We start from the raw sequence: 24,785 nt of genomic DNA, 5'->3' as shown, positions 1-24,785 counted from the left end.
TGAGGCTGATGAATTGCCTTAGTTAGCCAGTGGACATTTTCTCATCCTATAGGTAGCGGGAAAGACGCTTTAATGCCAAAGTGCACTGAAGGTTTAACCGGACCAGAACTATGATCCCAGTGTGTGTGCTTTGGACCGTTTTGTGCTGCTCTCAGTCACCCTCTATTAAGTTTCTTCAAGCTCTGAGATTTGACACGGCATAAAAGACAAAATAATGTTTTCCTTTGAAAACTCGACCTTTGTAACATATGCCAAGGAAAATGAGTGAAGTTAGCTACTAGCTACAGGGACTTGTGTTCATAGACTAATACATCTGGAGACATTTTGAAATCCTAATGTAATAACAACATTTCTATGATGCTTCTTGTGGGCTGGCACTCTCTAAGGACTGCACCTTCTCAGTGCTTATGATCCTCTGGTTGTCACGCCCCTTGTTCACGGAGACAACAGTACTAAAGAAACTTGCTTGAGCAAGGTCATGAGGGTAAGTGGTTGGGCTTGGCTCTGGAGCTGGGCAGTCTGCTTTTGCTGGCTGCCTCCCCCAATCTGCCTGCTCAAAGCCTGAAGTGTTGAACGGAGGAGAGGCAGGTTGACATTACATCCTGTTTGTGAAATTGACATTCTGTACGAGCTCAGGATCTGGAAAAGTTCAAACCTGAGCTCCTGTGGAACACCTTGTATTTTCTTCAAAGATGAAATCATTCCTCAGGCCTCCGTAACGTTCACACCAAAGACCAACTCTGTCTCTCTAGGCCGCAAGAGCTCCTCTCAGCTGCACAGTAAAGTGGTGCTTTGGTATGAAGCTCATAGCAGGGAGGAACGAGAATCTGAAATGAAAGGATTATATGAAATCCTTTTCCTTATTTGTTTTACCCTTTGTTTATTCCCCAGAAGAAAGAGAGATTTTTTGAAATCCTTTACTGCAAAATGAGTTTGAAGTTGATACAAATAATGCATATGATTGACAGTTATACAAAAAGAAAAATAATCCCCCACTTAGGAAAGACACTTGAAAGGGAAAGAAACCACCCTGTATTTGCTGAGAAGGGACATGTTGCACCCTCCCACCGCTCCCTGGACATAATATTAAACAGAAAACACCGTCACAAGCAGAGGTGTATTTCCAGTCAACAGCAGCATCTCAAGTTGCAGGGATGGAGAGCCAGGATCATCGAGCTCTGTCTTCTCAGAGCTCTTTCTCCCCACCCGCCCCCATCACTTTCATTGTCGGTAAAATTAATATAGGAATCACATTGGTTTCTTTTCTCTTTTTCTTTTTTAAACTAGTTTTTTGTTGTTGTTGTTGTTTTTAAATTCGGGCTTTTGTGAAAGCCCTTGCTTTTTAAGGGCTTTCTACTAAGGTTCGTTTCTACTAAGTGTGTTATTGGCGGCATCTGAACAACTGAGCCTTCATTTCTAGGTATTTGTTTTGTAGTTGACAGTGTGACTTTTACCTTCTACAAGTTGGAAACTTGTCTGCAAAGTCATACGCCTAGGTGTCTCTCTGTGCAGGAGGGTGCAGTGAGCTAAATGGGGTGAGGGTAGGGGTCTGCTCCAGAGCCTGTCTCTACAAAGGAGGGTGCTAAATGCGGGAAGAGCTCCAATAAAAAGAAAGCTCTTTCAACCACTGCAGTGTCTCAGGCAATGTCTTCTGTATCACTGGTCTTGATCAGGATTGGCTTTTCTAATTTGGGGAATTTAAAAATAGAGATAGGGTGGCCAGAGTTAGTAAATAAAAGTGGAAGATGCCAAGTTCAATCTGTTTTCCAGATGACAAAGGGTTTATTGTATGATTGTATCCCAAATATCCCTAATCCCCATAAGGAACAAGTGTTATTCGAATGTTATTCGGAGTTCTAGCACCCAGACCCTGCGAGTTATCTTTAACTGACAGTCACATAGTGCTACCTTCGCTTGTCTTAAAAACAAAGTTTAAAACTCAAGTGAGGTGGAAAGAAAGGAAAAGAAGGTGTTTCTTTGTGATTAGGAGCATTCATGATTTTCGGTAGCAACCCCAGTATTTGGAGCACCCCCTTACTTAAGCCTCTGTCTATTGTGCCCCCCTCCCCTCATGAGCTCGGCCCTCTGGTAAACAGAAACCCGAAACACACTGGGGAAGGCAGGAGAATTTGTAGCTTCCAGAGTCTCTCAGGCTGTTAGATTTAGGAATGAATATAAATGAAGTCTGGGCATCTACAAATGAGTTCTTTTAAAATTGCCTCTGTGCGGTGAACTCCCTGTAAAGTCGTCCAGGTTTCTCCGGGGATTTGCCATGAGCACTGTGAGGGCGGCTGCTGGCCTGGGATCCAGAGGGAAGGATAAATAAAGCCCTGTCTGCGTGGGAGGGCCATTCCTGCTGGAGGGTGGCTGCCATAAGGACCTGATTGCTGTAACCCATGCACGGCTGCCTTTGCTCTAGGTTCAGGATTCCCATCTTCTATTCCTACTGCTCTCCACCCTTACTTGGTACTCCTCCTCTTGCATGAGGTAAACAGTGAGGCTCCCAGGCTCGAGAGCATCGAAGCAGTGTCCTGCTTTAAGCATCACAAGCCCTCGATGGCCTAGGGATGCTTACCCCCAGCATCTGTCTGTCAACCACAGGTCTCGTGGCTGCGGCTTTAGAGACCACTGTTAGGAGCATCCATGGTACTCCTCTGTCTCCCTGGCCATTACTTATTAAGAAGTGCTTAATGTCTTCTGTCTATTGGCTTGCCACGTGATTGCTGCTTTGCGGAGGGGAATGTATTTTGATTTTTGTCTTCAACCATACATTCTCAGTGCAGTATAGAGCTTCTTCCACTAAGGCGCTGAACATTGTACATATATATGTGCTAAATAATTCAAAAGAGCTGTATACATATTCACGTAGCTAATTGCTGCTTAAATTTGGAGGACCTCTGCTATAAGCAAGTGCACACCGCTCAAAAGTGTTTGAGTGTTGGCATTTAGAAGAACATCGTGGGGGTTATGTGGAGGACTAACTAAACTATAGACATGTGGGAGGATAGGCCACCTGGAGGAATTCTGTCTTTATCCAGACCAGAGAGCGAAAAGATAGGCTAAGAACAAGAGCAGGTGCCATGGCTGTCACTGCTGAGGTAGGCTTTGGGGTTTCAAAAGGCTGGTACCATTCCCAGTGCCTCGCTTTCTCTTCCTCCTACTTTCAAATCAAGATGCAAGACCTCACCTGTTCTTCCTCCGTGCCTTTGATTCATTTTCAGAGAGTGTAACTTTTTGAAACCATAACCCCCAATAAAGTCCTTCTTCTGTAAGTGGCCTTGGCATCACGTCTCATCATAGCAATAGAAAAGTAATTATGACAGTTCCTAATTTCAGGATTGTAATCATATGGCATTTGTAAAATTAACAACAACAACAAAAAAGTCTTTAGCATTTTCTTCCTGTAAAAGCACCTGAGGAATGTCCCGTTTCAGCTAATTTGCATGTAGACATTTTCAGCGGGTCTCAGCAGTAGTCCCAGGTCTGCATGGTGATCAAAAGCATATGCTTGATGTCCTGGGCAAGAAGTGAGCAGATAGGAAATCATTTCCTTTTATGATTTAATCACCCAATTCTGCTTGCTTTAAATTGTTGTGAGCAAAGTGTAGAAATTTATGTATTAAAAATAAAAATTTATAATGAGCGACCGCCCACATACTTTATTTGAAGGGCAATTACCCTTCATGAACCCCATAACTCAGCAGCTTTCATGAAGGTGGCAGTGAGTTATTATGCTCTTTGCTTTGTGAGAAAGACTTTAATAACTTCATCATGCCATGGATGTCTTCAAGTTATGGATCACACACGAAGCATAATAACTCTTTCTTTTCAGTAGAAACTACATTTCTCTTCTCAAGTGGTCAGTAATTTACAGTGAATAGCTTGAAAAATGGTGACTTTTAAGTCTAGATTATATTTCCATGAATAATGGAGATGAATTGCCTTATGTAATTTAAAATTAGCTGAAGAATCCTCCTCACTTTTATGAAGTATCTGTTTTAAACAGCACCGTGCAATAGATTGAACCGTGTGAACCGTGAGCTGATTGTGTTACCTGCAATTTTAAAGATGATAAGAAGGCAAGCATCTTGTTAGGAAGAGGATTCCAGTTTGAGCGGAAGCACATCACTCCATCCTTGTTCCAGTTGGCTGGAATTCCTCCCATTGAATAACTATTATTTTAACAGCAAAATCGTCAGCTTCTGTGACCTTATGAAAACATGTATGTTATCTGGAAGTTGGAGATAAGAGTGTTTTTACAGTTGGAATGGAAAGTACAGCATACAAAGACAGAAGTTTGGTCTTTAAACTTAAGTGCCCTGATGTTTGACACTCAAGGGAAGAAGCCAAAAGGGGCCAGGAAACAAGAAGAATGTTTACGAATGAGACCACTAGAGAAAAGCTGGCTAAGAATAGCACAATGAGGAGACGTAGCTTAAGGTGAAGCCTTATCCACAGCACGTTCATCTTTCACTGAGGTTTTCCAATGGCACAATGAAAGAATAAAATAACTTATACTGTTAAAAATGTAGTGTGAAGACTGGATTTGATAATAATTAGAAAAAGATATATTGATGAAAGTCAGAATTTTTTTAAAAGTTCATCTAGGAGTTTAATTTATGAATATATACTCTCCAGAATTGAAAGTAAGTACCAAATTGATATTTTATATTTACCACAGCAATACTCACAATATCTAAAAAGGAAAACTACTCAAGTATCTAGCAATAGATGAGTGGATGAACAAATCATGGCCCAGCCATGGTTTGTGATGTTAGTTCTCATTTTAAAAGGTATGTCGTTTTTAGGCAGTGGTGGTGCACCACATTTAATCCCAGCACTCGGGAGGAAGAGAGAAGCAGGCAGATCTCTGTGAGTTCGAGGCCAGCCTGGTCTATAGAGCAAGTGCCAGAACAGGCTCCAAAGCTACATAGAGAAACCCTGTTTCCAAAACCAAACCAAAGCGAACAAAAAAATGTATGAAATCAGGATAACTGCTGAAACATGTTTGAACCATGAAAACATGCTAAGGAAAATAAGTCAAACACAAAAGGAGAGCCTGGTTTCAATTGCATGAGATGCAGTATTTGCAAACCGAAGATAGAATGCTGGTCGTGAGGGGATGTGGGAAGAGGGGTTTGAGTAAGAATGGCCTCCATAGGCTCATATATTTGATGTGTAGTCATCAGGGAGTATCAGTACTGGAGAAGAACTAGGAGGTGTGGTCTCATTGAAGGAAGTATGTCACTGGGAATGGACTTTGAGGTTTCAAAAGCCCAAACCAGGCCTAGTAGCTCTCTCTCTCTGTTGCCTGTGGATCTGGATGTAGAATTCTCAGCTTCTTCTCCAGTATCATGTCTGCCTCCATGTTGCCATGTTCCCTTGCCATGATGGTAATGGACTAAACCCGTGACACTGTAAGTCAGCTCCAGTTAAATGCTTTTTATCTTTTATATGAGTTGCTGTGGTCATGGTGTCTCTTGACAGCAGTAGAATAATGACCATGACAAGGGCATTGGAAAATTATCATTTAATAGATAAACAGTTGTGGCTAGGGACGATGAAAGTCTTTCGGTGATGAATAATGGCAACCAATGCTCAACAATGCTAATGCCGCTGAACACATACTTAAAATACTTAAAAATGGTAAGCCCTTGCTTATGAATACTTTGCCAGTAGCTTGCTAAAATAGCATTGCAAGCCAATAAAATATTTTCAGTTATTTAGAGAAGAGTTTAACAAGGCAAGTAGAAGGGTTAGCTAATTATTCATATACATAAATATTCAGCAGCTATTGTTAGACCAAGTCTGTGAAAAATACAATTTCCTTATCTTGCATATATCTGGGGAATGATTGGCCCATAATTTTTTTTCAGTCCTTGACATGATTCTTGCAGCAAAGAAACCACTCAATAAATATTTGCTGATTGATATTTGTTTATTCAGGAAATTATAGCCCTAGCTGCGTGTGCATAGCAATCAGCGTCGCAGCAGCTCTTTAAGTCTGTTTACATGCTCAGTGAAGGTAGAAAATAACTTTTAAAACATAGCGTGCACTGCGTTAGATTGTAGCAACTAAATGTGTTTTAACTGTTGTAAAACATGCCATGAATTTTTGCTGTTGAAATGATACCACTGAGAAATGAACAATTACTTTGACTAAAAAAACATTATGTCTAGGATCAACAACACTCTTATCCCCATTCTGTAGCTATGAAGTGACTGTTTCTGAGGTCACTGTGGGGCTCCTAGCCATCTTGGCCCTCAGTTTACTTGGGTCATAGCTTGGTCTAAGTCTCTGACTTTTATGGGAATGATTTGACTATTATCTTGGGAACAGATCTGAGGGGTGAGGTGGGAAATTTTCTTCATAATTTCATGGCCTCGCTTGTCAAGTGGGGACGTGAAGCTGTTTTTTCCCCCCTTCTCTGAGCAAAGTCCTTGTTAGTGTCTTAGAGGAAATCACTTTCATTATTCCGAGCTGTGTAATTCTGTTTACCAGAAGCCACCTGGATAAGAAGTTGCCCGCATTTATTCTTCAGAGCAATTATATTTTTTCCACTGTTTCCTTGAATTGTATTTGTTTATTTAGAAAACTGGCAAATGTAACAAACAAATACACATATTTTGCAAATAGTACTTTCAAACCGCCACTTATCTCACTGTCAGCCAATAAGCAGTGCGATGAACATCATTTGCTTGAATATTCTAATGCTGAGCCCTTCCTTGCATGTGTGCACATGCAGAGATCAAAATCTAGGGCGTAGACTTGATCGTGATGCTTCTCCTGCTTTGGAGCATGCGTATTTTGAATACGCACTAGACAGCATTTCCCCGTCTCTAAATGCCTCGCCACAGCTGCCTTCTGAGTAGCTACATTGCATTTTACTTTACTGTTATTTATGTCAATCACCTTTAGAGGGACTTTCAAGATTATCTGCTATTATCAATAACATTATGACGAAAACATGTTTAATCTTATGCCCATCTCTATTTTCCTAAAGATAAATGATTAGATATAAAGTTAAATAAAGGACTGTGAACATTTTATACAGTTTGATGTGTTTGTGCCGCCTTCAGGAAGTTCTTGTGACTCTCTACTGCTGTAGTATTTGCGTAACAACACTTAGTTCCCACACGCAGATGAATCTTTGTTACTCCAATTTGAGAAGGGAAAAATAGGAATCGTTTATTTAAATTTGTGTTGATGTCATGGTTATGTAATCCTGTAATCTTTAGGTATGCAACTATGCATTTTACATGCCCTGGCAATGTTAAGATCTTTTTTTTTTTTTTTTTTTTTTTTTTATGTTTGGAAGATTTGGGTGTGAAAGATATCCTTCTTGTATGTTTCTTCTTTTGCTATTAATCCTTGTCCCCCTTGGATTTTTCTGGTTTTGTTAACAAGAGTTACCAAGGGAAAAGTTAAGGTAAACTTTGCAAATAATGAAACAGTCTAGCAAACTTCTAATTTGTTTCTGAGGGGAGGATAGATTTAAATAGTAGCCGTGCTTTTTGTTGAGGTTGTTTTGGATACTGCTAGGAATTGAACTCAGGCTTCCTGTGTGCTAGGCTCTACCACTGAGCTGTATTCCCAGCCCTAGATTTATGTTTTCCTTTCCTGGTGAAAAAAATGAATTGCCAGTCTATCAGTTGTATAGCGCCAAGTCTGCAGTAGATAACTATGTAAATTCAGATAGTGAGTCTCTGGGATTTTCTCTGGGAAATGATGGCAGCTCTTCGGGGGAAGATAAAGCTGTAATGAACACTTCAAACTGTATCTGCCTCATTGCCAGGGGTTTCAGCACAGCAAAGTACATGGCATTTTACTGGGTAATGACAACAGCAACAACAAATGAAACATTGCTAATTGTATCTATTCTAAGAAGGCAAAAGTAGTGTTTTTGTTTATTTTGTTTTTTTTAGATTTTTTTATTTATTAGATTTTTTTTTAAAAAATACCAATCCAAGTTTCCCCTTCTCCCATTCCCTCCACATACCCTACCACCCCCACTGCCATCCAATCCTCAGAGAGGGTAAAGAGCATTGCTTTATGAAAGGTCCAAGGCCCTCCCTATTATATCTAGGCTGAGCAAGGTATACATCCAAAGAGAATAGGATCCCAAAAAGTCAGTACATGCAGTAGAGATAAATCCTGGTGCCACTGCCAGTGGCCCTTCAATCTGCCCTAGCAATTCAACTGTCAACCACATTCAGAGGGATTAGTTTGGTTCTATGCTTGTTCCTTTCCTGTCCAGCTGGAGTTGGTGAGCTATTATTACCTTATGTAAACTGTTTCATTGGGTGAATTCATCATGGTCTTGACCTCTTTGCTCATATTCTCATTCTGTCCACTCTTCAACTGGACTTTGGGAGCTCAGTCCAGTGCTCCAATGCGGTCTCTTCCTCTGTTTCCATCAGTTCCTAGATGAAGGTTCTATGGTGATATTTAAGATATTCATCAGTCTTTCTACAGGGCAAGTCAAGATTGGGCCACCTCTCCCCAATGTTTAGGGTTTTAGCCGGGGTCATCCTTGTGGATTCCTGGGAATTTCTCTAGAACCAGGTTTCTGCTAACCCTATAATGGCTCCCTCAATCAAGATATCTCTGTCCTTGCTCTCGTCTCTGTCCTTTTTCCATTTCGACTATCCCATTCCTTCAAGTTCTCCTCAACCTTCTCCTCTCTCCTTCCCCTTCCACCCTCTCTTCACTGTTCCCAATTTTGTTAGGTGATCTTGTCTGCTTCCAATTTTCAGGTGGATCTATATATGTTTCTCTTTGGGTTCACATTATTACTTAGCTTCTCTAGGATTATGAACTATAGGCTCAATGTCTTTTGTTTATAGCAGTATCCACTTATGAGTGAATACATACCATATTCATCTTTTTGGGTCTGGGTTACCTCACTCAGGATAGTGTTTTCTAATTCCATCCATTTGCCTGCAAAATTAAAGGTGTCATTGTTTTTTTTTTTATATATACCACTGAATAGTACTCTAATGTGTAAATGTGCCACATTTTCTTTATCCATTTTTTGGTTGAGGGGCATCTAGGTTGTTTCCAGGTTCTGACTATTACAAATAATGCTGCTATGAACATAGTTGAACAAATGCTTTTGTAGTATGATTGAGCATCTTTTGTGTATATGCCCAACTAGGTTGATTCCCAATTTTCTGAGAAACTTTCATACTGATTTCCAAAGTGATTATACAAGTTTGCATTCCCATCAGCAGTGGATAAGTGTTCCCACTATTTTACATCCTCTCCAGCATAAGCTGTCATCAGCGTTTTTGATTTTAGTCATTCTGACAGGTGTAAAATGGTATCTCAGAATTGTTTTGATTTGCATTTACCTGATGGCTGAGGATTTGAACACTTCCTTAAGTATCTTTTGTCCATTTGAGAGTCTTCTGTTGAGAATTCTTGGTTTAGTTCTGTACTCCATTTTTTAATTGGGTTATTTAGGATTTTAATGTCTAATTTCTTGAGCTCTTTATATATTTTGGAGATTAGTCCTTTGTCTGATGTGGGGTTGGTGAAGATCTTTTCCCATTCAGTAGGTTGCCTTTTTGTCTTATTGACTGTGTCCTTTGCTTTACAGAACTGTCTGAGTTTCAGGAGGTCCCAATTTTTTACTGTTGTTCTCAGTGTCTGTGCTATTGGGGTTATAGTTAGGAAGTGGCCTCCTGTGCCCAGGCATTGAAGACTACTTCCCATTTTCTCTTCTATCAGGTTCAGTGTGGTTGGATTTATATTGAGGTCTTTAATCCATTTGGACTTGAGTTTTGTGCATGGCAATAGATAAGGATCTATTTTCATTCTTCTACAGGTTGACATCCAATTATGCCAGCACCATTTGTTGAAGATGCTTTCCTTTTTCTATTGTATCATTTTAGCTTCTTTGTCAAAAATCAGGAGTTCATAGGTGTGTGGATTAATATCCGAGTCTTCAATTCTATTCCATTCATCAACCTCTATGTTTTTATGCCAATACCAAGCTGTTTTCATTACTGTAGCTCTGTAATAGAGCTTGATGTCAGGGATGGTAATGCCCCTGAAAGTTCCTTTATTGTACAGGATTGTTTTGGCTATCCTGGGTTTTTTGTTTTTTCATATGAAGTTGATTATTGTTCTTTCAAGGTCTGTGAAGAATTGTGTTGGCTTTTGATTGGGATTGCATTGAATCTATAGATTGATATTTTTACTATGTTGATTGTACCTATCCAATAGCATGAAAGATCATTCCATTTTCTGGTATCTTCTTCAGTTTCTTTCTACAGAGACTTAAAGTTATAGTCAAATAGGTCTTTCACTTCTTTGGTTACTGTTACCCCAAGATATTTTATGTTATTTGTGGCTATTGTGAAAGGTGATGTTTCTCTGATTTCCCTCTCAGCTTCTTTATCATTTGTGTATAGGAAGACTACTGATTTTTTTTTTTTGAGTTGATCTTATATCCTGCCACATCACTGAAGGTCTTTGTCAGCTGTAAGAGTTCTCTGGTAGAGTGTTTGAGATCACTTATATATACTATCATATTGTCTGAAAATAACAAAAGTTTGACTTCTTCCTTTCCAATTTGAATCCCCTTGATCTCCTTTTGTTGTCTTATTGATATTTCTAGAACTTCAAGAGCTATGTTGAAGAGATATAGAGAGAGTGGACAGCCTTAACTTGTTCCTGATTTTAGTGGAATCACTTTGAGTTTCTCTCCATTTAATTTTATGTTGGCTGTTGGCTTGCTGTATATTGCTTTTATTATATTTAGATATGTTCCTTGTATCCCTATCTCTCCAAGACCTTTATTATGAAGGGGTGTTGGATTTTGTCAAATGCTTTTTCAGCATCTAATGAAATGATCATATATTTTTTCTTTCATTTTATTTATGTTATGGATTACATTGATAGATTTTTATATGTTGAACCTGCCCTATATCTCTGGAATGAAGCCAACTTGATCATGGTGGGGTTTTTTTTTTTTTTTGACGTGTTCTTTGATTTGCTTAACCCGTATTTTATTGACTATTTTTGCATTCATGTTCATGAGTGAGATTGGTCTGTAATTCTCTTTCTTGGTTGAGTCTTTGTGTGGGTTTGGTATCAGGGTAACAGTAGCCTTATAAAAAGAGGTTGGCAATGTTCCTTCTGTTACTATTATGTGGAACACTTTGAGGAGTGAAGGAATTAGCTCTTCTTGGAAGTTCTGGTAGAATTCTACACTAAAACCATCTGGCCGTGGGCTTTATTTGGTTGGGAGGTTTTTGATGACAGCTTCTATTTCCTTGCATTTTATAGGTCTATTTAAATTGTTCACTTGGTCTTGATTTAATTTTGGTATATGGTATCTATCTAAAAAATTGTCCATTTCTTTTATATATTCCAATATTGTGGAGTACATGTTTTTGTAATATGACCTAATGATTCTCTGAATTTCCTCAGTGTCTGTTGTTATGCCCCCCTCTTCACTTTCGATTTTGTTAATTTGGTTATTCTCTTTCTGCCTTTTTATTAGTTTGGATAAAGGTTTGTCTATCTTGTTGATTTTTTTTTCATAGAACCAGCTCATTGTTTCATTGATTCTTTGTATTCTTTTCTTTGTTTCTATTTTGTTGATTTAGAGCCTTCAATTTGATTATTTCCTGTCTTCTACTCCTGGTGGGTGAGTCTGCTCCTTTTGGTTCTAGAACTTTCAGGTGTGCAGTTAAGTCACTAATGTGAACTTTCTCTGTTTTCTTTATGTAGGCACTTAGTGCTATGAACTTTCCTCTTAGCACTGCTTTCATAGTCTCCCATAGGTTTGGATATGTTGTGTCTTCATTTTCGTTGAATTCAAGGAATTTCTTTTTTTATTTCTTACTTGACCCAGGGGTGGTTCAGCAGTTGGCAGTTCAATTTCTATGAGTTTGTAGGTTTTCTGAGAGTAGTTATCGCTGTTCAATTCTAACTTTAATCCCTGGTGATCCAATAAGACACAGGGGGTTACTCTAAAATTTTTTGTATCTTTGTTTGCTTTGTTACCGAGTATGTGATCAATTTTAGAGAAGGTTCTATGAGGTGCCGAGACAAACGTATATTCTTTTGTGTTTGGGTGGAATGTTCTATAGATATCTGTTAAGTCCTTTGACTCATGACATCTGTTAGTTCTCTTATTTCTCTGTTAAGTTTCTGTCTGGTTGACCTGTCCATTGGCAAGAGTAGAGTGTTGTAGTCTCCTACTATTAATGTGTGGGGTTTGATGTGTGATTTAAGTTTTAATAATGTTTCTTTTTTTTTTTTCGAGACAGAGTTTCTCTGTGGCTTTGGAGCCTGTCCTCTTTTACATATGTGGGTGCTCTTGTATTAGGGGCATAGATGTTCAGGACTGAGACTACATCTTGATGGATTGTTCCTCTTATGAGTATAAAGTGTCCATCTCCATCTCTTCTGATTGCTTTTAGTTTGAAATCAATTTTGTTAGATACTAGGATAGCTGCACCCACTTGTTTCTTAGGTCCATTGATTGGAAAACCTTTTCTTATTTTGGTTTTTGAGATAGGATCTCACTATGTAATCCTGTAGGGCCTGGAACTCACAGAGGAGGTTTGTCGGCTTCTGTCCCCAAGTGCTGAGATTAAAGGTGTGCACTGCCATGCCAGGCCTGGAACAACAGCACTATCAGTGGACATGTTGATTCATAGGGCAGAAGTTTCATGGTGTCACACCCCTAAAGAAAAAACTACAGGCAATGAATGACTGCTGGGAAATTAGCCTCCTTCGAGAGTAAACCCTATTTTGATTGTCCATTGCAGAGTGGTCAGCCCTGAAGCCATATACACACAAACAACAAAACAGACTCAGCACATTCCCTTTCAATATAACATTTTGTATACACATAACATGTGTGTGTGTGTGTGTGTGTGTGTGTGTGTGATGTAAGAAGTATAGTCAAATAAAAAGAGGCTTTTGAGTTGAGAGTCGTGCAGGAGTGAGAGGATCTGGAGGAAGGGGACCTGGGAGGGGCTAGAAGGAGGGCAGGGAGAGGGTAGAAGTTACGGAATTAAAAACATTTTAGAAAATAAACATTAAAATGGAAAAAATGGTAAGTGGGTATTGAGTAGAATTGTGTTACTTTGTTTCCATGAAAGGAGATTAGAGACATTAGAGACATTATTTTGGAGTTGTAACTTATTTTTAGACAGGATCTGTATGAATTTAGAAAGTTCACTTGAGATATATCAAAACTATCATTAATATATGTATGTGGTTGGGTTTGGGTACATGTTCTAGAGGATAGAAAAACTGCAAGGAATTACGGTCTTGAGAAACATGGTCATGGTAAATGAAATCTTTATTATTAATAATTGCTCTCCAACCCATGGTGATAAAAGACGCGGAGGGTTAAACCTGTAGGCTGTTACTTTTGAGACAAATATTTGTCTCATTCCAGGAAACGAGTTTATTTATATAAGAAGCCTTCAGCAGTTGCACAATGTTTTTTGTTTTTGTTTTTGTTTTTTACATTTTATTCTGCTTTATCTTTTGATGAGACAGTTGACTTTAAAGGTTTTTGGTGGCCTTGGGCACTTGGTGTGAGCTCCCTTAAGCTTTGCAAATACATAATTCATAGGACTCCAGTTTCTTCTCATTGGTTCTGTGAGGAGTTACAGCAGGAAACCGGCTGAAATTTTGTAATTTTAGATCTATTCTTAATATGCTGAAAGAATCTCTGCATGAAGACATTCTACCAGCCGTATTTTTATTAAGCAGAGAGCTTATAACAGAAAGTTAGGATGGCTTATTCTTAGGCGTCAAATGCAGCTTCATAGTTTTGTTACTCAGGGTGATCTCATACTGCTAGTTTGATTATCAGAAGATAATGTGTTTTCTATAGAAAAAAAGCTAGAGTCTTAGATAATGAGCTAGGGCATAAGTTAAGATAGTAACCAAAAAGCCGGGCGGCGGTGGCGCACACCTTTAATCCCAGCACTCAGGAGGCAGAGGCAGGCGGATCTCTGTGAGTTCGAGACCAGCCTGGTCTACAAGAACTAGTTCCAGGACAGGCTCCAAAGCTACAGAGAAACCCTGTCTCGAAAAACCAAAAAAAAAAAAAAGATAGTAACCAAATAGTCTCATATATCAAGTATGTTTTTTCCTCCATAAGCACCTTTCTACATCAGAGTTTCGTAGGAGTCTTGTCCTCATAGGGATTGAATATTATTTCTAGGCCAAAATTATGTCGATCCTAATTTTTCTTATAAAATTATTTTAAGCATATTTATTTTATGTGTATGAGTGTTGAGGAGACCAGAAGTAGGTGTCAGATTCCTTGGGACTGGAGTTACAGATGGCTCTGAGCCACTATGTATGTGCAAGGAATGGAATTTGGACCATCTAGCAGAGCAACCAGTGCTCTTAGCTCTTAACTGTTGAGTCATCTCTTCACCCCCCCCCCCCGTATATATTATATAACATATAGATACAATTTTAGCTGTTTTTGCCATTCCAAAGAGAGAAAAAGAGGAATGAATGCAAAGATGGATATGTTAACTGGGATGAAACTTTAATATAGAATAAAGCAAGACATTGAAGTGTATAATATATTCAATTAACAATAAAAATACTTTATAAAATGCCCTCTTTAAGTCTGAGGAGTTTTTAATAGAACATCTAATATTCTTGGCATTTAAAATTATTAGAAGAAATAAATAGATGCATATGAATCCACCACATGAATCCCCAAGTGCTTAGAATGATCTATTCCTAACGCATAACTTCTCACAAGTGGGGACTTATTCAGTTGGATACTATTGCAAAGTCTTCAAAACTTTCTAGTAAGTACAATGTTTTACTAATAGCAAATCCACATATCAATATAATTATATTAAGTGCTGCAGGCAAGTGCTGGCTGTAACAGTTGGCTAGTAAGTGATTTTCAAAGAAATTTTGATAAGATGAAATGAATTATGTAGTTTTAGCAACAGTTTTATACCAGATATAAACAAAATTAACAATTTTGTAAAGTTGAATTATAGCAGATTATTTATATAAAAAAAAAATCTGTCTGGGCAATGGTGGCACACACCTTTAATCCCAACCCTCAGGAGGCAGACACAGGTGGATCTCTGTGAGTTGTGAGTTTGAGGCTAGCCTGGTCTACAAGAGCCAGTTCCAGAACAGGCTTCAAAGCTACAGAGAAACCCTGTCAAAACAAAAACAAACAAAAAAAATCTTATAAAGCAGAAGTGTGGAAATTTTATGCCTTAACATGTTAAATGTACATTTCTTTCTTTATTTTTTTAAAATCCATTGACCACATTTAACTACTGATTTCTATTGGAGAAATTTAAATAGAATTCATTACTTATTTAATATATTTGAATTTATAATATGCTTTAAGTAGTTTCTTCGTCCTTGGCCAGTTACCCCTTGGGGCTTTAACTTTCTGTTTTATAGAGTTAATTTAAATTAACCTTTAAACATGAATTACTGGTACACATCGTCTTCTGATCCCTGTACATTGGGAGTTACTACACCAGAGTGCTGGCCAGGACCACCAGCTTCCTTGGGAAGCAGGAAGCACAGTCCACAGCCACAGCTGTGATGTGGGCTGATGGGATGATCTTTGCTCCAATGCATGGAGAGAAGTGGCTTCTTAATGATTCCTCCTTATCCAGCTGAGGGCAGGAATTATTAAATCCAATCCCAGCAAAACATGTGAAGCATTTGCAGGATGTGGTTAGATCAGGAGATTTTCTTTATGGTTTTAAAAAAAGAAGAAAAGTTAACATGACCAGATTCCTCTTACTCTGTATGGTTCTCGGTGTAAACCTTTATGAAGCATTATTATTTTTTTTTTGTAGAACATTGCAGATAATTTTGCTAAATAGAATATTGAGTGATGTTTACAGTTATGTAATTCCCCCATGAGAAATTACAAAATTACCTCTATCTATTGATCATGGAAAATGTGACCATGGAAATCTTAATGTTAGTTTTCTGACTTGAGAACCATGCGTCTCCGATTCCGAGGTAGTGATTCATGAAGCTGGCAATTCTTGTTTCCAGCGTGGTGTCCAATTTTGGTGCTGTGGCTTTCCCTAAGTGTTGGCAGTGGCTCTAGAAGGAAGAAGAATGTTGAGAATGTGAGATGCCTTAATCTTGCCTTTCCAGCTTTTTGTTTGGCCACTGTCTTTCTCTGTCTTTCCTTAGATAAAACTCGGGTCATTTTTTAGAATGTTGTGGAAAGAAGTGAGATAAGCAGGCATTTGGAGCTGTTGTCTGACCCCGAGATTGCAAGGCTCGTACCCAGTCCAACTAAGGGCTGTACGTTGTCAGAGCAGCTCCTACTGCTTTAATGTATGTGTACGGCTGGCTCTTGGTGTTGTTGCTATCTCTTTTGTATCAGTCTTCCTAGCTAATTCCTTGTTTATTAGCTAAATGGTTTTCTTAATAGCTACCCTTTTGACAAATGAAGAGGCCTTAGCTGCTTGGAGAGGAAACCCCAACGTTAAATACTCAAAGTGGAAGGGGCTAGAACATCTGTAACCGTGGAGTGCTGTAATGTTGGCGTGAGAGAAATCTGCTGGTTCATCTCATTCTTGACTGAATGTCAGAAAACCATGCCTTTATTCACAAAATAAATAACAAATGTCTCTAGTGGAAGCAGCAAACTCAATTTCCTTTGCTTTGGGTATGGAAAAGAAGCTCTTTCCCAGCCCTGTTGTCAGATGGTCTAATGATTTATTTTTCTGAAAATATTTTAGAAACTCCATTTTGACAAGCAATTTTTTATTAGTTCTGATTTATTTTATTTAATTTATATTTACTGGTTTAGGGGCCAATAATAGCAGACTTAAAGGAGAAATGCCTTTGATTAAATGACCATACACACCTTTGTTGACACATTGACATCAACAGCACAGTCTCTGATCTGGTGATAGATTTTGGATTACGGTACTTGCAGAGAACCTTGAGCTTTGCTACCCGGAATCAGTTGGAGGGTTATAAATTAGATTGATTGAGTTCAACCCAGAGGACTCCAGCAGAGGTTGATCCTTCTGAACTGAAGTTTGACCCGTGCTGCATGTTCAGGAAGTCAGTCCCCAGGGCTGCTGTCCACATGGTAGACCTAGAGCCATTGGTGAACAGTCCTAGACCCTTAGAGACTCCTCTGTACCTATTGGCTAGTAAGTTAATGTGGTACCCGAACGTTTGTTTATTTTCTACCTCCTGTCCTTCATAGTAGACATGGTATTTATTTAATTCAGTGAGAATGTCCTAAGTTGGATGATTGCATTAAACTATTATTTTTAAATTACATTTAGCATTGGGGATATGTTTTTGAGCCATCACATTTTTCAGCACTGCTAATTAACTTTGTCCATTCTGCTTTGAAAATATTGTATGTAAAACAATTGCAAAGGACGTTTTGTTTCCTCGTATGTCTTTTGTTCAGCAGGTGGCTATGACTTTTGACCTACAGTAGAAGCTCGCAGACCCGAATGTCAAACTGGAGAGTTCCAAAAGCTGCATTTTTATCTTGTATAATAAAACATACGTGTTTTTTTTTCCTCAAGTAGTTGTTAGAGACATGTCAGCTCGTTAGGGAAGAAAAACTTTCATATTGCCAACATTTAGGTTTAAAGACTCTTTTGAAGTTGTTAAATACAAATATTTTAGTAAATAGCAGATCCAACATTTGTATGCTAAAGGTCATTTGAATTGCACGGAATTGGCTTCTCATCTCATCTGGCAAATACTGATAATTGCCACAAAAATCAAACATTCTCACCTCCCTTTTCTGTTGACATTTGTGCGGCACACCGTGAGGCTCTTTTCGCAGTGACGTCAAGCGTGTCTGTGCTAAAGACTCATCCAGTGTCTGTGCGGAGACTCGTGATGGTGAGTAACTGGCAAGAGTCTCTTAGCTTTCCAGGCCTCACACACAACGTGTCAGTGTCACAGTAAGTCTTTGTCTTTGTACGGCCATCCTCCTTGCAGCCCAGTGGAGCATCGGCCCTGGACTTCAGCTCAGGTGAATTCTTGAGATGCGGTTGTACGTGTCATTTGGTGACTGTCCACAGTTGTTTGAGTATGGCGCTATGCGGTTGTACGTGTCATTTGGTGACTGTCCACAGTGTTTGAGTACGGCGCTATGGTGAATTCTTGAGATGAGGTTGTACGTGTCATTTGGTGACTGTCCACAGTTGTTTGAGTACGGCGGGTTGTACATGTCATTTGGTGACTGTCCACAGTTGTTTGAGTACGGCGGGTTGTACGTGTCATTTGGTGACTGTCCACAGTGTTTGAGTACGGCGCTATGCTGAATTCTTGAGATGAGGTTGTACGTGTCATTTGGTGACTGTCCACAGTTGTTTGAGTACGGCGCTATGCTGAATTCTTGAGATGAGGTTGTACGTGTCATTTGGTGACTGTCCACAGTTGTTTGAGTACGGCGCTATGGTGAATTCTTGAGATGAGGTTGTACGTGTCATTTGGTGACTGTCCACAGTTGTTTGAGTACGGCGGGTTGTACGTGTCATTTGGTGACTGTCCACAGTTGTTTGAGTACGGCGCTATGGTGAATTCTTGAGATGCGGTTGTACGTGTCATTTGGTGACTGTCCACAGTTGTTTGAGTACGGCGGGTTGTACGTGTCATTTGGTGACTGTCCACAGTTGTTTGAGTACGGCGGGTTGTACGTGTCATTTGGTGACTGTCCACAGTTGTTTGAGTACGGCGGGTTGTACGTGTCATTTGGTGACTGTCCACAGTGTTTGAGTACGGCGCTATGCTGAATTCTTGAGATGAGGTTGTACGTGTCATTTGGTGACTGTCCACAGTTGTTTGAGTACGGCGCTATGGTGAATTCTTGAGATGAGGTTGTACGTGTCATTTGGTGACTGTCCACAGTTGTTTGAGTACGGCGGGTTGTACGTGTCATTTGGTGACTGTCCACAGTTGTTTGAGTACGGCGGGTTGTACGTGTCATTTGGTGACTGTCCACAGTTGTTTGAGTATGGCGCTATGGTGAATTCTTGAGATGCGGTTGTACGTGTCATTTGGTGACTGTCCAGTGTTTTGAGTACGGCGCTACGGAAAGCGACAGCGAGGAAACTCGGGTTTGTGTACACATTAGAGCTGGCGTTTCGCCACGGAACTTCCACCAGAGCAGAATATGTGTGGGCTTTGCATGTAAGGTGTAATTTCGGATACTAAGTTCTAATTTTGTTTATCCCTTTAGGTAATTACAGATTTTTGGCATGCAGGGGAAGTATACTGTTGGATTTTTTTACTGTCCAATCTTAGTAGATGTTCTTTCTTTAAACTCGCTCCACCCCCCCCCCCCCAAACTCTCTCCCATCAGAGAAGCTTAGGCTACCTGTTTGTTGCTGGAGAGTTAATCATCTTTTGGCACCGCTTTGAAGTTAGCTTTTTCCCTTCTTTTTTTTCACTTCTTAACTCGGCAGGGGCTCATGAATAAGCCCAACTTCTCTGATAAGGATAGTATATTATTGCTCCTGCCTGTGGCTCTTTCTAATACAAACTCCATTTCTGATTAGCTTGCTGAAATCAAATCAGTGTAGCAGAGGGCATCTTTTTTTTCATGTCATAAAGCTCTCTTGCAGAACCCTGGGAGGAAAGAAGGCCTAGCAGGTGGGCAAGGGAGTGAGTGCATTAGGGAGGGATTCAGGGTGATGTGTATTTTAGTTTTCTGCCTCTGTTGTTTTAGTTCAGTGGTTCTCAATCTTTGGGTCACTGCCCCTTTGGGGGTGGGGTTGCATATCACATAAAGATATTCACACTCATAACAGTAGCAAAGTTACAATTATGAAGTAGCAACGAAATAATTTTACGGCTGGGGTCCCCAGAGCACAAGGGTAGGGATTAAAGGGATGCAGCTTTAGGAAGCTGAGAACCACTGTTTTAGTCTGCTTACTTAGATCGCTTTTCTTCTCCTTACCCTGCATCCTTAAAATTGAAATACCTGTCCTTTAGGGCTAAACTTTTAAAGATTCGCATCTTCCCATCAAAGTTCATGAATTTGCTGTTGCATGGATGAAAGGAAAATGAGCAAAGTAATCACTGCATTTGAGAGCACGTGCGTGCTGCGCGCTCACTGAAAAGCTGTAACCTGAGGGACAGGCGAAGAGGAGGACGGTTGACTCCATGACTGCTGGAAGTCCCTGGGATCCTGACAGTTTGTGACATTAAGTCATCTTTCGTGAAAAATTAACCATAGAATCAGGTAAAAGTTGCCATTTTTGCAAACAGGGTGTTCTCCTCTGGCCTTGGTGCAGCAATGAATTGTGCCTGTGTCTGTTTCAGAGCTCAGCATATGAGTACAGAGAACAGAGACCGTGCTGGAACTCGAGTGCTGATTGGAGAGCATCTCATGTCCACGGACTCTGCCAGCTGGAGTCTTTAAAGTGCATTTGGGGAAATAAAAATTTCTACATGGATAACGCAGTATTGGGTGGGAGGGGCATGGCCTCCAGGGTTGTTATACCCTGATTTTGAAACCTGGTCACTTTGAACAAATGCATTATTGCCTCTAAGTTATAGCTTTCTTTCTTTCTTTCTCTTTCTTTCTTTCTTTCTTTCTTTCTTTCTTTCTTTCTTTCTTTCTTCTTCTTTCTTTCTTTCTTCTTTCTTTCTTTCTTTTTTGGCTTTTCAAAACAAGGTTTCTCTGTAGCTTTGTTGCCTATCCTTGAACTAGCTCTTGTAGACCAGGCTGGCCTTGAACAGAGGTCTGTCCTAGGTCTGTCCTAACTGTCCTAGGACTAGCTTTTGTATACCAGGCTGGCCTCGAACTCACAGAGAACCACCTGCCTCTGCCTCCAAAATTCTGGGATTAAAGGTGTGTGCCACCACTACCCAGATGTAGATTTCTTTTTTATTTTAAACTTGTTTTGCATAAATTGTAGATTTCTAACCATAAAATAGAGATAAAATATGTAAGCTATACTTATATTTTAAGAAATAACTATCAAAATGATTTAAGTTCCAGTGCCTTGGAAAGCTGATTCTTTACTGATTTGTCTGTCTGGTGAACTCGTTCTTGACCTAGGGACCATCCTCAGTGCAGAATGGTAAGAAGGCCCTACTGTTCCCTAGGTGTCGACAGCGTCAACCTCTCACCCGTCTCCCCTTTTCTCTTCTTCGCGTTTTGCTAATCATCTCCCTGACACGTACACACAAATTCAGTTACTGAAAAGGTAGGACTAGAGAGATTCAGCTCTCTGGGTGCTTTCTGTAGGTCTGTTTTAAATGAGGGGCTCCCAAATTCGGATTTCCAGGTGCGTCCTCTCTGTGCAGCTTCGTTCCTCTCCACACAGCTTCGTTCGGGCATTCCCTGTTGACTTGCTCCTTCACTCAGTTCTCTGCTAGGGGTCTGTCTGTCTGTATTTGCCACTTGCTGCTGTAGACTTATTGGACTTATGCTCTTCAAACATTCTAAGCTCAGTTCTTTTAAATGTCACTCTTTTGAATATGTATGCCTTGAAGAGTCTTTCCTAGCCCATGCTTCTTGTTCCTTCTTTTTCCAGTGTAATCTCTTCTGACCCCGCACATCACCCTGACGAGTCAGAGCTTAACTCATCATCGCGTGGTATGGCTCATCCGAACTCCTTTGTACATGTATAAAAATGGCTGTAAGTTGCTATTCTTTTCATCCCCCATGTGGAAATACAAGTTCTGCTCAACACTATATCCCCAGTGCATTAGGTAGCGATTGTCTTGCCTCAACCTCCAGGCTGACAAAATTGAAGTCGAGGGAGTTAAGTGACCTGTCTAGCTGCACAGAACTTGGGTGTAGTAGATTCAACGTTGTGTTCTAAACATCCTCTGAGTATCGTCTTCCTTTCACGGCTGGAAGTTGGGAATCTTGTTCATATAATTTAACTTTATGTCATGTGCTTTGGTGTGAAGGTGTCAGGTTCCCTGGAACTGGAGTTACAGTTGTGAGTTGCCATGTGGGTGCTGGGAATTGAACCCAGGTCCTCTGAAAGAACAGTCAATGGTCTTTGGTCACTGGGCCATCTCTCTAGCCCCCCACTCTAGAAGTTAGGGGGTTGTTTATAGGAGAGAGGAGGGGGTGATGTGCTCAGTTCTTGGAACTCCTCTGAGATTCTGGGTTGGTAGTTATTGTTCCTACAGTGTTGTGAGACAAGCGCTGGTCTTGAACACTTCATAGTCTCTCATCCTTAGCTTAGCTTCTCTGTCCTTGGCTTTTGCATTTAGTGTTCAAGACACACGTGATTAGTATCTTACTAGATTGTATTCATTCTCTTACTGCAGCAGAAAAGCAATAGAACACTAGATTTTAAAGACTCTCCCAATGCACTAAAATCTGTTTTCTCACCCAGACAAACATTTCCACCTGACTCGGGGTAATTTTTATTAAATTCCCCTGTTTCTAGAGCACAACTTGCCTGACAGTGATTGTAGCTGTCACCTAATATACCATTTCTGCTTCAGTGGTTGCTCACTTGTGATGGGCATGGCCCTTGAGGACCAGAATCCTTACTTTTGTGCTCCTCTTCCCAGTGTGGATTTTAACTGACCCATTTATATTGTTTTAACCTGATACAGAAGAAAACAAGCTTCTCTGTAATTAATAGTATTAAAATTTATGAGTTATCCTTTAGTTTTTGGGGAGGAAGAAAGGCAAAGAAAACCAGGGTAGTTCATTAAAATGGGTGAATCCACTGCACAAGTCACACACAGCAGGTTACAGAGGGTGCTGTGGTTGGGGACTTTCTACTTAAGAGGCACATTTGATGTAGATTGCTTCATGTGACCTTCTAGAAGCCATTGATATGATCCGGGAACTGCCAGTAAACCTGCTTTAATCTGTGAAAAGGAAGGAATTCCAGGATTGTGCAACCAACTGGTTGATTAATTTAAATCCAGATAGAAAATCTTGTCTGAACAGCCTTTGCGAGATACCTGTACAGAAGGGATGCTTCATGAGCCCTGAGCCCAGGCCTGCTGTCAGACCCTTTTAGCTCTGCTGGACCACTTAGGCTACAGGGCATCATCCTTAACCCCTCTAATGCCTGCATTTATTACACGAAACAAAATCTCTGCTTCAATTCATATGCTCCACATTTCCCTTAGAGTTCTTTATTTGTATCCCAGGGAAGAGGTATTTTAAATCATACTAATTGAAGGGCTAAAATAGTAAGTTATCTCCAGCTAGTTTTTTTAGGAAAAAAAAAATATTAGAACTTAATCCATCACTTCCTCTGGGAATCATAATCAAAATTAGAATCTTGAAGTGCTGAAATAAGTTTTAGGCATTGAAGTAAGCCATAATGTATAATTCTTTACTATAAGATTCAAAACACTAAGGGTTTTGTTATCTGCGTTTAGTTTCAGATATGTGTTTAAGATGATGAACTCTTGAGTGAGTTAAAAGGTAGAGTAAGGATATAATTCTTGACCTTTAAATGAAAGAAAAATTTAAATTCTACGAGGATAAAACCGAGTAGCCACATTTCTTTTTAAGGCATGTGAAGTATCCTTCCAAGGATCCACCACCACCTTCTGGCCTCCACAGGAATTGCAGGCACATGCTGCACAGCCATAGACACAGGCAAAACACCTCTACCAAAAAACTCTTATGAAAAATTAAAAACAGAAAAGCAATTAAACCAAAACCAAACCAAATCACTCACACACAGAAAAAAGTTTCTATACCTGGGGCAGTCTACTTGGCCTGCTTACAGAAAAGGCAGGTATTCGTTAGAAGGGAGATGTCCAAATGGCAAACATAATAACCAGGGAAATTAGAACTTGTATGGCAGAAATGATGAAAGCTAGTTGAGCTTGTGTTTCTTCTTCTTCTTTTTGTTGTTGTTCTCCCCCTCTTCCTCTTCCTCTTCCTCCTCCTCTTCTTCCTCCTCCTCCTCCTTCTCCATTTATTTATTTTGTTTTTTCAAGACATTTCATTGTATGGCCTTGACTGTCCTGGAACTCACTCAGTACAGCAGGCTGGCCTCGAACACATAGAGATCTACCTGCTTCTGCTTCCCGAGTGCTGGTACCTCTTCCGGGCTTTTATTTTCACTTTTGAAAGTAACACTCATATTTGTGCCTTACTACAGCATGTGGGTTGTTTTAAAAAGGCTAAGTAAAAGAGTTTACTCATAAGTACTTTGCAGTACTGAAAACAGGATACATAGTTTGTGCTCATTTAATATGAATTGCGTGGATGCCGAGTGCAAGCACAGTTCTGTGTAGAGAATAAGAAGTGAACAAGGACTCTACTTTTCCGAAGGTCAGAGGAAGTAGGGAATTCCAGTAACCCTGCATTATACTTCTTTTTCCTTTTAATTGCAGGGAAGGGACCTCATGGGTTAAGTGTACCAGTGAGCTGTAATCCTAGAGTCACAAAAGGATGTTTTAAGTCCAATGAGAGAGGTAAAGAGCCCTGGAGAACCACGTTATAGAACCAGATTTCTGATGGGAGCGATGAGATTGGTCTTGACGGACTGGGCTTTCATAGATAGTGAGAGACGAGAGACGCGTGGGGGCAAGGCAGGGATGGAGAGGTAGACATGGAGCTTTCCGAGAAGGAAGCAGCATGCATTTCTAGAGGAAAGTACAGGGCTTATTAGTGCATGGATGGTCTAGTGGGGGCCATGCTAGGATGCGCTGGGAGGTAAGACTGGCAAGGGCAGGCTTGTTAATGCAGTGTCCGACAGGGGAGCCTTTCAGATGTGGTAGCTGGTAATAAACTGGTCAGGTAGCTAAAGACATATCAAGGACAACGTAATGATCATAGAATGGCCCAGAGGGA

The 24,785-nt window shown here is 40.0% G+C and overlaps 1 protein-coding gene across 11 annotated transcripts in view; it reads left to right on the top strand.

The window, feature by feature from the left end:
* Window positions 1-24,785, top strand: part of Pam (peptidylglycine alpha-amidating monooxygenase) — a 289,362-nt gene that overhangs the window by 26,001 nt on the left and 238,576 nt on the right. Inside the window, exon 1 of one of the 11 annotated variants that reach the window (XM_038338640.2) lies at window positions 20,206-20,228. The exons of the other annotated variants lie outside the window; for them this stretch is intronic. The gene's annotated coding sequence lies outside the window, so the exon portion shown is untranslated. Of the gene's footprint in view, window positions 1-20,205; window positions 20,229-24,785 lie in introns of those variants that run through there. 11 annotated transcript variants of the gene reach the window in all.

Source organism: Arvicola amphibius, chromosome 8 (genome assembly GCF_903992535.2).
Source record: "Arvicola amphibius chromosome 8, mArvAmp1.2, whole genome shotgun sequence".
In the NCBI taxonomy this organism is placed as follows: domain Eukaryota; kingdom Metazoa; phylum Chordata; class Mammalia; order Rodentia; family Cricetidae; genus Arvicola; species Arvicola amphibius.
This window is presented reverse-complemented; position numbering and strand designations above follow the sequence as displayed.